We start from the raw sequence: 10,977 nt of genomic DNA, 5'->3' as shown, positions 1-10,977 counted from the left end.
AATGATTGCTGCTTCTAGCTGGTAATGATTCAGGTAGACTGGAAATGCCATCTGCACCATGTGTGGAGATGGAGCTTCTGTTCTCCTCTGCCTGGAGAGATGAGACCAGGTTGCTTTTCCCTGGAGCTCTGCGACTGTGGCGTGGTAAAGAGAACCTTAGAATACACTAAGTTGCCGCCACGCGAGTCTCTCCTGGCTGCCGTTCGCTCCAGGGAGCTGGGGAGCCCTCTCCGCCTTTCCGCTTTTCCTACCAGTCTCGGTGTGGCTTCTTCAGTGTTCCTTGGTTGAAGGGTCTTCTTAGTTTAGTCCAAAGTTGGTTTTTCCAGATGATAGTTCTTAAAATTAGTTTGTAATCCACTTTGGTTCTGGGAGGTGGATGTTGGTACGTCCACCTACTCCAGCGCCACCTTGTCTTCCCCTGAGGGAATAGTTCTTAACTCATGAGGCTCACAATTACTCAAATACCAAAACCAGATAAAAACTTGCCAGAAAGGAAAACTACAAACCAAAATCTCTCACAAACATAAATGTAAAAATCTTCAGTAAAATATTTACAAATCAAATTGAACAATATATAAAAAGAATTGACACCATGATTAAGTGTATTTTATTCCAAGAATAAAAGATTGATTCAACATTTGAAAATTAGGGAATGTAATCCAGGTTAAAGAATAAAAATTATATGATTGTATCAACAGATATAGAGAAACAATTTAATAAAAGCAAATGCTCATTCATGACAAAAACGTTCAGCAAACTATAAATAGAGGGGAACTGTCTCAACTTGTTATTGAACATATGAATAAAACTTTTGGCTAACATTATACTTAAGAGTGAGGAATTAGTCTTTCCTATAAGATCAGGAACAAGGAAGGATTCCCCTCTGACTATTCCATCATACTAGTCTTGGCTGATCCAATAAAACAAGAAAAGGAATAAAAGACATACAGATTTTGAAGGAATAACTGTAACTGTCTTTGTTCACAGGTAACATGATTATCTATGTAGAGAATCCCAAAGAATGAACAAAAGTACTCCTGTATTTAATAAGCAATAATAGCAAGGTTTCAGGATACAAAGTAATATTTAAAAGTCAATTGTATTATTATATACCAGCAATGAGTAATTCAAATTTGAAATTAAAAGCACAACATCATTTATATTAGCACTATAAAAATTAATGTTTAAGCATAAATCTAACAAAAGTATATAAGCTATTTCTATATGAGGAATACAACATATTTCTATATGAAGAAAACTGCAAAACTCTAATGAAATATTCAAAGAAATAAATGGAAAGATATTCCATGTACAAAAATTGGAAGACTCAAATTGTTAAAATGTCAGTTTTTCTCAACTTGGATCTGTAGATCCAATGCAATCCCTATCATAATCCCAACAAGTTATTTTGTGGATATTGACAAGCCTTATATGGAAAGTCAAGAGACTCCTGATAGCCAGTACAATAATGAATAAAAAATGGAAAAACTGACACTGTCCAACTTAAAGACATAAAGGGTGGGGCAAAAGTAGGTTTACAGTTGTGAGTACACAAAACTGAGTTTATTCTTGCTTTATTATTTATTAATTATTGTATTATTTCCCATATGAACAACTATACATTTATTTACTTTTACCCCACCTTGTACAGAAAATTAATCTGGGCCCAGGCCAGTTGGCTTAGTGGATAGAGTGTCAGGTCGACATGTGAAAGTGCTGGGTTCAATCATGGTTAGTGAAGGCACACATGGGGAGCAACCATCTGCTTCTCTCTCCTTCCCTCTCTCCCTTCTCTTCTCCCCTCCCTGCCACAGTCAGTGGCTCAGTTGGTCCAAGCATTGGCCTCAGGCGCTAAGGATATTTTGGTTGTTCCTAGCATCAGCCCCAGAAGTGGGGGGTACCGGGTGGATCCTGGTCAGGACACATGCAGGAGTCTGTCTCTCTATCTCCCCTCTTCTTACTTAAAAATAAATATATTAATTAATTTTTAAAAAGAAAATAAATCTTATTGGTTAAATTTATTCCTAAGTATTTTTGATGCTATTGTAAATGGAATTGCTTCCTTTATCTTTTGTTCATAAAGTTCATTGTTAATGTATAGAAACACAACTAACTTTTGTGTGTTGATTTTCATATCCTGCAGCTTTACTGAGATTGTTTATTAGTTGCAATAGTTTTTGGTGGAATCTGTCTTTAGGTTTTTCTATATATAAAAACCAATCATCTGCAAACAAACTATAGAAATGATCCCTGAAAGTATAGTCTTATCATCTGCAAACAGAAACAGTTTAACTTCCTTTCCAATTGTAATGCCTTTTGTCTTTTTATTTATTTATTTTACCTAATTGTTCTGACTAAGACTTCCAGTACTATGTCAAATAGAAGTGGTGTCTTGTTCTTGATCATTAACAAAACTTTCGGTCTTTCACTACTGAGTATGATGTTTGCTGTGGGTTTGTCATATGTGATCTTTATTGTGTTAAGGTACTTTCTTTCTACACCCAATTTGTTGAGACTTTTTATTATGAAATGATATTAAATTTTGTCAAATGCTTTCTCTGTACCTATTGAGATGATGATATGGTTTTGAGCTTTCATTCTATTAATATGGTGTATGACATTTATTGGTTCATATATACTGAACCATTCTTGCACCCAGGGGAAAATCCCACTTGAACATGGTGTACAATTCTTTTACTGTACTGTTGGTTGAATTTCCTAGTATTTTATTGAGGATTTTTGCATCTATATTCACCAGGGATATTAGCCTTCAATTTTCTTTCCTTGTGTTGACTTATGTGGCTTTGGCATCAGGGTAGTATTGGCCTCATAAAAAGAGTTCTCTCCTCTTTAATTTTTTGGAAGAGTTTGAGAAAGATTAGTATTAATTCTTCTTTGAATATTTGGTAGAATCCACCAGGAAATATCTTGTCCTTGGCTTTTCTATGTTGGGAGGTTTTTGATAACTGTTTCAATTGCCTCACTTGTCATTGGTCTGTTAAATTTTCTAACTTTTCATAATTCAGTGTTGTAAGTTTGCATGCTTGTAGGAATTTATCCATTTCTTCTAGGTTATCCAATTTATTGGTATATAATTGTTCTTAGCAGACTCTTATGGGCCCTGTATTTCTGTTGTGTCAGTTCTAATGTCTTCTCTTTATTTCTGATTTTATTTGTTTGAATCTTCTCTTTTTTTCTTAGTCTACCTAAGAATTTGTCAATTTTATCTTTTCAAAAAGCCAGCTATTAGTTTTGTTGATATTTTCTTTCATTTTCCTGGTCTCTATTTTATTTATTTCTGCTCCGATTGTTGTTATTGCCTTTCTTTGGCTAATTTTGGGCTTAGTTTATTCTTCTTTTCCTAGGTCCTGGAGGAGTAAAGTTAGAATGTATATTGTGCTCTTTCTTCCTTCTTAACAAGGGTGGTATATCACTATAAACTTTACTCTTAGAACTGCTTTTGTGGCACCCAATACAATTTGACATGTCGTGTTTTAATTTTTATTTCAAAATATTTTTAAATTCTCTCTTGATTTCTTCTGCAACCCCATGGTTGTTCAAAAGTGTATTGTTCTATTTTCACACATTTCTTAATCTTCCAGTTTTCTTCCTATGACTGATTTCTAGTTTTCTAGCACTTGGTCAGAAGAGATACTTGGTATTTCAGTTTTCTTACATTTATTAAGGCTTTTATTTTTACTTAACATATGATGTATACTGGAGAACGTTCACTGTGTGCTTGAGAAGAATGTGTATTCTGCTGCTGTTGGGTGGAATATTTTGTGTATGTGTTAGGTCCACTTGGTCTAAGGTACAGTTCAAATCTAGTGTTTTCTTATTGATTTTCTGTCTGAATGATCTATCCATTGTTTAAAGTGGGGTACTAAAGTCCCTTATTGTTATTATATTTTTGTCTATTTTTTTTTCAGATCTGTTAGTATTTGCTTAATATATTTAAAGGCCCTTATATAAAGGGCATGCTGCCACATCATCCTACAGAAACTGGGAGGGTTTTCCTTTTATTTGGTGCAGATTCACATTTCTATTGTCTTTTGTTGCTTTCCTGTGACTGGTCAAAAGTGCACCATGACTTTCGGACACACTGTATATTCACAATTTTATATCTTTTTTATAAATTGACACTTTTATTATTATATAATGACCTTCTCTGTCTCTTGCTAGTGTTTGACTGAAAGTATATTTTATCTGATATAAGTATAGTTACTCTTGTTTTCTGTTGTTTTCCATTTCTGTGGAATTTCTTTTTTCATTCCTTCACTTTGAGCCAATGATTGTACTTAAATCTGAAGTTAGTCTCTTTAGGCAGTATATAGTTGCTTTTTGTTTTCTAATCCATTCAGCTATTCTATTTCTTTTGACTGGAAAAGTCAATAAAATTATACAACATAATTATCGATAGGTGAGGACTTGTTAATTGTATCTTACTGTTTTTTGTTGTTTTCTAGTTCCTTTTTTTCTTCTTCTTTTGCTGTCATTGTTTGTGGACTGGCACGTTCATTTATTGATATGATTTTTATTTTTTTATTTTTTATTTTTATTTATTTATTTATTTATTTTCTGAAGCTGGAAACGGGGAGAGACAGACTCCCGCATGTGCTCAACCAGGATCCACCCGGCACACCCACCAGGGGGCGATGCTCTGCCCCTCCGGGGCGTCGCTCTGTTGCGACCAGAACCACTCTAGCGCCTGGGGCAGAGGCCAAGGAGCCATCCCCAGCGTCCGGGCCATCTTTGCTCCAATGGAGCCTCGGCTGCAGGAGGGGAAGGGAAGAGAGAGACAGAGAGGAAGGAGAGGGGGAGGGGTGGAGAAGCAGATGGGTGCCTCTCCTGTGTGCCCTGGCCGGGAATCGAACCCGGGACTTCTGCACACCAGGCCGACGCTCTACCACTGAGCCAACTGGCCAGGGCCGATTTTTATTTTTTAAAGACTTTATTTATTCATTATAGAATGGAGAGAAAGAGAGAGAGAAGGGGGAGGAGGAGCAGGAAGCATCAACTCTCATATATGACTTGACTGGGCAAGCCCAGGGTTTTGAACTAGTGACCTCAGCATTCTAGGTCAATGATTTATCCACTGCATCACCACAGTTCAGGCAGTACGCTTTTTAAATATTTGTCTTTTTCTTTTGTATATCTATTATAGGTTTTTCATTGTGGTTACCATTAGACTTGCCTAAAACATTTTATTCAAGGGTGGGCAAAAGTAAGTTTACAATTGTTCATATGGAAAAAGACAAATAATACAAATCAATAATACAATAGTTAATGAATAAATAAATAATAATACAACTCACAACTGTAAGCTTACTTTTGCCCACCCTATAGATACAATAGTCTTTCTTATACTGATAACAACTTAACTTTAATTGCATACAAAAACTACCTTTTTACCCACTCCCATAATTTATATTTTTGATAGCATAATTTACCTCTTTTATAGTATATATCCATTAATAAATTATTGTAGCTATTTCTATATTTTGTCCTTTAAACCTTTACACTAAAGATAAGTGATTAATATACCACTATATTACAGTATTAATATAGTCTGAATTTGACTACTTACTTTTACCAGGATGTTTTGTATTTTCAGATTTTTTTGTTACTAATTAACATTCATTTCTTTTAGCTTAAAGAACTCCTATCAACATTTTTTTTGTAAGGCAGGTCTAATGTTGATGAACTCTCTCAGCTTTTGTGTATTTGGAAAAGTCTTTTTTTTTTTTTTTTTTTAAGTGAGAGGAAGGGAGATAGTGCGACAGACTTCAGGATCCACCTGGCAACTCCTATTTAAGGCTAATGTTCCAATCAACTGAGCTGTTTTTAACGCCTGAGGCTGATGTGCTCAGACCAACCAAGCTATCCTCAATGCCCAAGGCTGACATTCGAATCATTTGAGCCATGGGCTGTTGGAGGGGGAGAGAGAGAGAAGGGGGAAAGGAGGGGGAAGAGAAGCAGATGATCACTTCTCTTGTGTGCCCTGACTGGGAATCAAACCCGGGATATCCATATACTGGGCTGACACTCTATCAACTGAGCAAATGTCCAGGGCCTTCATTCCTGAAAGACAACTTTTCTGGGTAAAGTATTCTTGGCTGGCAGGGTTTTTTTCAGCACTTTTAATATATCATCCCATTTTTTCTTGGCCTGCAAAATTTCTGTTGAGAAATTTGCTAATAACCTTAGGAATACTTTCTTATACATGAGAATTATTTTCTCTTGCTGTTTTTATAATTCTCTTTTTATCTTTAATTTTAGACATTTTTATTTTAATGTGTCTTGGAAAAAAAATTCTTAGCTGAAATATTGGAATTATTTATTAGTTTCATGAACTTGGATATCTAAATATTTTCCAAATTTAGGAATTTATCAGTTATTATTTCTAAAATAAGCTTTCTGCTCCTTTTTTTATTCTTCTCTTTCTGAGAATACAATAATGCATAGATGTTGCTTTAATGAAATCATATAATTCACATTAATTTTCTTCACTCCTTCCTTCCTTCCTTCCTTCCCTCCCTCCCTCCCCCCCTCCCTCCCTCCCTCCCTCCCCCCTCCCTCCTTCCCTCCTTCCTTCCTTCCTTCCTTCCTTCCTTCCTTTCTTCCTCTAACTGGATAATTTCAAATATTCTTTCTTCTAGTTTACTAAATATTTCTTATTTTTGGTTGAGTCTGTTATTGAAGCTCTCTTTCGAATTCTTCTGTTCAGTAAAAATAGTCTTCAATTCAAAGAGTTCTACTTGTTTGTTGTAATGATATTTATTTCTTTATTAATCTTCTCATTTTGTTTATGCATTTTTTTTTCTAATTTTATTTTGTTGACTGTCTTTTCTTATAGTTTACTAGATTTATTTAGGAGAATTGTTCTAAATTCTTTGTTAAACAGTTCATAGCTCTCCATTTCTTTGTGTTCAGTAATTAAATTTTTATTGGTTTCATTTAGTGACATTACTTTTACTTTTTTTTTTTTTAAATTTAGGATTCTTGTTGCCTTGCATTGGTGTCTAAAAATTTGAAGGTATAGGCACCTCTTCCAGTGTTTACAGGCTGGATTTATGAGGCAAATTCTTTCAACAGTCAGCCTGTTCAGAGATTTTGGATGTACCATGTAGTGTGATACACATGGATAGCTTGCTTCTGTTGTTCTTGGATGGTCTGGCGCTGGAGTGAGCTGAACATCTGGGACATTGGTAGCCAGCCTGGCATTGAGGCCCACTGAGTCCCTGGGTTCACAGGTGTCTTTTTTGAGCCTAGGTTTATGATTACCAACTATGATTGGTAGCCTGGGGCTACAAAATTCCCTTAGGGACAAGAAAGTCAGCCAGTGCTGAGATATGATGGAAGTCTGGTTTTGTGGGAGCTTGTTGGGAGGCTAGTGCTATGGGTGTTGGCCAATATTGGGGTGGACCAGAAACTTGGGACCCCTGGAACTTAGATGCCCTGGTTTATGGGAGATTTCTAGGAACCTGGAGCCAACGAAGCTGCCTGGAGCCATAGGAAGTACTCTTGAGTATTAGCCTAATTTAGATTAAAGATTTGTGTCCAGGCTCTGGCCGGTTGGCTCAGTGGTAGAGCATTGGCCTGGTGTTCAGGAGTCCCGGGTTTGATTCCCGGCCAGGGCACACAGGAGAAGCACACATCTGCTTCTCCACCCCTCCCCCTCTCCTTTCTCTCTGTCTTTCTCTTCCCCTCACGCAGCCAAGACTCCATTGGAGCAAAGATGGCCCGGGTGCTGGGGATGGCTCGTGGCCTCTGCCTCAGGCACTAGAATGGCTCTGGTTGCAGCAGAGCGACGCCCCAGATGGGCAGAGCATCGCCCCCTGGTGGGCATGCCAGGTGGATCCCAGTCGGGCGTATGCGGGAGTCTGTCTGACTGCCTCCCTGTTTCCAGCTTCAGAAAAATACAACAACAACAAAAAAAGATTTGTGTCCATATATAATTTTGTAAACAAATATTTATTGCAGCTTCATTCATAATTGCCTACATTTTATTTTTAATTTTTTTTATTCATTTTTAGAGAACACAGAGAGAGGGAGAGAGAGAGACAGAGAGGGAGAGAGAAGAGAGAGAGAAGGGGGAGGAGCTGGAAGCATCAACTCCCATATGTGCCTTGACCAGGCAAGCCCAGGGTTTTGAACCGGCAACCTCAGCATTTCCAGGTCAACGCTTTATCACTGCGCCACCACAGGTCAGTCAATTGCCTACATTTTAAAGCAGCCAAGATGCCCCACAATAAATGAATGGATACATACACTGTGGTACATCCATACTATGAAATTATTCTGTGATTAAAAAAATGAGTTATAAAGACATAAAGCACTTGGAAGAACTGGAAATACAAGTTTTTAAGTGAAGAAAACCAATTGAAAAGGCTACATAACACATAATTCCAACTATATGACATTCTAGAAAAGGTAAAACAAATCTAGAAATAAATAAAAACATATCATACATCATGATCAAGGAATTTTTATCTCATGAATTCAGCATTGATTTAAATATTTCAGATTTATTCACTTTAACTCATTAACAGAATAAAGAGAAAAACAGTATGATTATCTTAATAGAATTTCTTAAAAGCAATTGACAGAAGTTAATACATATTTATGATAAAACTCTCAACAAACTAGGAATAGAATGGAACTTCTCCAACTTGCTAAAGGGCATCCTTAAAAGCCAATAGTTAATATCCTACTTAATGGTAAAAAATGGAATGTTTCTGTCTTAAGATTAGGAACAATGCAAAGACATCTGTTCTAATTTATTCTATACAGAGGGTTTTAGCCATTACAGTAGTAGAAACAAAATAGAGAAAAGGCATACATGTTAGAAGAAAAAATCTAAAATTGGCTTATTCACAAACAACATGTTCATCAATATAGAAAACTCTAAATTTTTAAAACTTGGCCTCGCTGGTTGGCTCAGTGGATAGAGCATTGGCCTAGCATGTGGACATCCCAGGTTTGATTCCCAGTCAGGGCACACAAGAAAAGTAAACATCTATACCTCTCCCCCTTTTCTCCTCCATCTATCCCTCTTCCCCTCCCGCAGATAGAGGCTTGATTGGTTCAACCATCAGCCTCAGGCACTAAGAATGTCTTGGTTGGTTTGAGTGCGTCAGCCTCAGGCACTAAAAATAACTCAGTTGATTCAAGCATCTGGCCCCAGACAGGAATTTCCTGGTGGATCTCAGTCAAGGCACATGCAGGAGTCTGTCTCACTATCTCTCCTCCTCTCATTTAAAAAAACAAAACAAAAAAATATTTCTCTACTATAACATAAACTTGAGAATTGAGATTGAGAATATAAAGTTAATGTACAAAAATTAATTGCATTTCCATATACTTGCAATGAACAGTTAAAATTGAAAATTTTAAATGCCCTTTATAATATCAAAAATGTGAAACACTTCAGGACAAATTTAACAATATTTATGCAAAATACATATACAGTGGTACCTTGAGATACAAATTTAATTTGTTCTGTAACCAAGCTCGTAAGTCAGTCAATTTGTATATCAAACTGCTGATACTGGACCCATGAGCCAATGCACAAACTAGCGGTAGCTTCCCGAATCACGACTGGTATCTTGGAATTTTGCTCGGATCTCGAACAAAAATATGGACTGAGTTGCAGCTTGTATCTTAAAAAATTTGTATGTTGGTCTGTTTGTATCTCAAGGTACCACTGTATTCTAAACTACAAAATATTGCTGAAAGAACTTAAAGATGATTAAGTAAATAGAAAGATATAGCATGCTCTTTAATCAGAAATTACAATACTGTTAAAATGTCAGTATACCTAGGAATGCAAGACTGTTTCAGCATAGGAAAACCAATCAATGTAAGATAGCACAATAATAGAATTAAGGGAAAGTACTTGCTTCAGCAGCACGTATACTAAAATTGGAATGACACAGAAAAGATTAGCATGGCCCCTGCTCAAGGATGATACACAAGTTTATGAAGAGTTTTGTATTTCTTTTCTCATGCATAGGAATAATTAACATTATAAAAATGTCCATACTACCCAAAGCAATCTATGTATTTAATACAATTCTTATTAAAATACTTATGACAAACTTCACAGATCTAGAACAAATATTCCAAAGATTTATATGAAACAAAAAACTCGAATAGCCTCAGCAGTCTTGAAAATAAAGAACAGCGAGATGACGTCAGAGTAATGGCGGGGTAGGAAGCGATACCGATAAATCTCCCCCAAAATTCAACAAGATCTTCAACCAGAAACAGAAAAACCTATACTTGGAGCCTCCAGATGCTTCGCAATACACCCAAAGGTATGGTCGAGTGAAAAATTGGCTAAATATATAACCAAACCCCGAAGGAAATAGGGAGTAAGAAATGCTCTGCCTTCCTCACTAACCTAAACAGGGCGGCTTTCTCTGGTAACTGTGAATATAGAAACTGAGGCGGGCAAAGGGGGTGAATAGATCCAGGCCGCGGCACAAACGGCCAAACCAGGCTGTGGCACGGAGATCCAAGCCAAGGAAAAACTGATCCTGTGGCAACCCGGGCAATACAAGCTAACACTCGCACCAAACCCAAACAAAGAAAGACAAGCGGGGCAGCCATTTTACCCTGGTCGGTGCACAGTTAGTGGGCGAGAGATTTCTTCCTAGGCCCCGAGAGTGGGTGCCCGTGTTACCCCACGGAGAGGCAGGTTCAGAGGCCTTTCTGTGGGCCGAGGGCAGAGTCTCTGGGCAGCCCCAGCACCCTGGGAAAGCCACGCACAGGAGGGAGTGAGAACTAATTCCAACGGTGGAGATTTTCCATGCTGGAGGGGCTTTCACTCAGAGGGAAACGCGGCCGGCCTCATATCCTGGTTTGCGCGCGCAGATAGTGAATGAGAGATTCCTCCGAGTGCCTCGGCAGTGCGCACCCGTGTTATCGCACAGAGGGGCAGAGTCAGGGGCCTTTGTGTGGGCCAAAGCAGAA

At 37.4% G+C, this 10,977-nt stretch overlaps 1 non-coding gene and 1 pseudogene across 1 annotated transcript; one reads left to right on the top strand and one right to left on the bottom strand.

Annotated features, from left to right (window-relative positions):
- Positions 1–2,185: 2,185 nt before the first annotated feature.
- LOC136396357 (small nucleolar RNA U3) lies at positions 2,186–2,266 on the bottom strand (annotated as a pseudogene).
- A 7,628-nt stretch (positions 2,267–9,894) lies between these two features.
- Positions 9,895–10,001, top strand: LOC136396483 (U6 spliceosomal RNA). The gene has a single exon (XR_010749769.1). It is a non-coding gene; the product is annotated as a U6 spliceosomal RNA (small nuclear RNA).
- The last annotated feature ends 976 nt before the right edge of the window (positions 10,002–10,977 follow it).

The sequence above is a fragment of the Saccopteryx leptura genome, chromosome 2 (assembly GCF_036850995.1).
Source record: "Saccopteryx leptura isolate mSacLep1 chromosome 2, mSacLep1_pri_phased_curated, whole genome shotgun sequence".
NCBI lineage: Eukaryota > Metazoa > Chordata > Mammalia > Chiroptera > Emballonuridae > Saccopteryx > Saccopteryx leptura.
The sequence above is the reverse complement of the archived record's forward strand: the minus strand, read 5'-3'. Positions and strand labels throughout refer to the sequence as shown.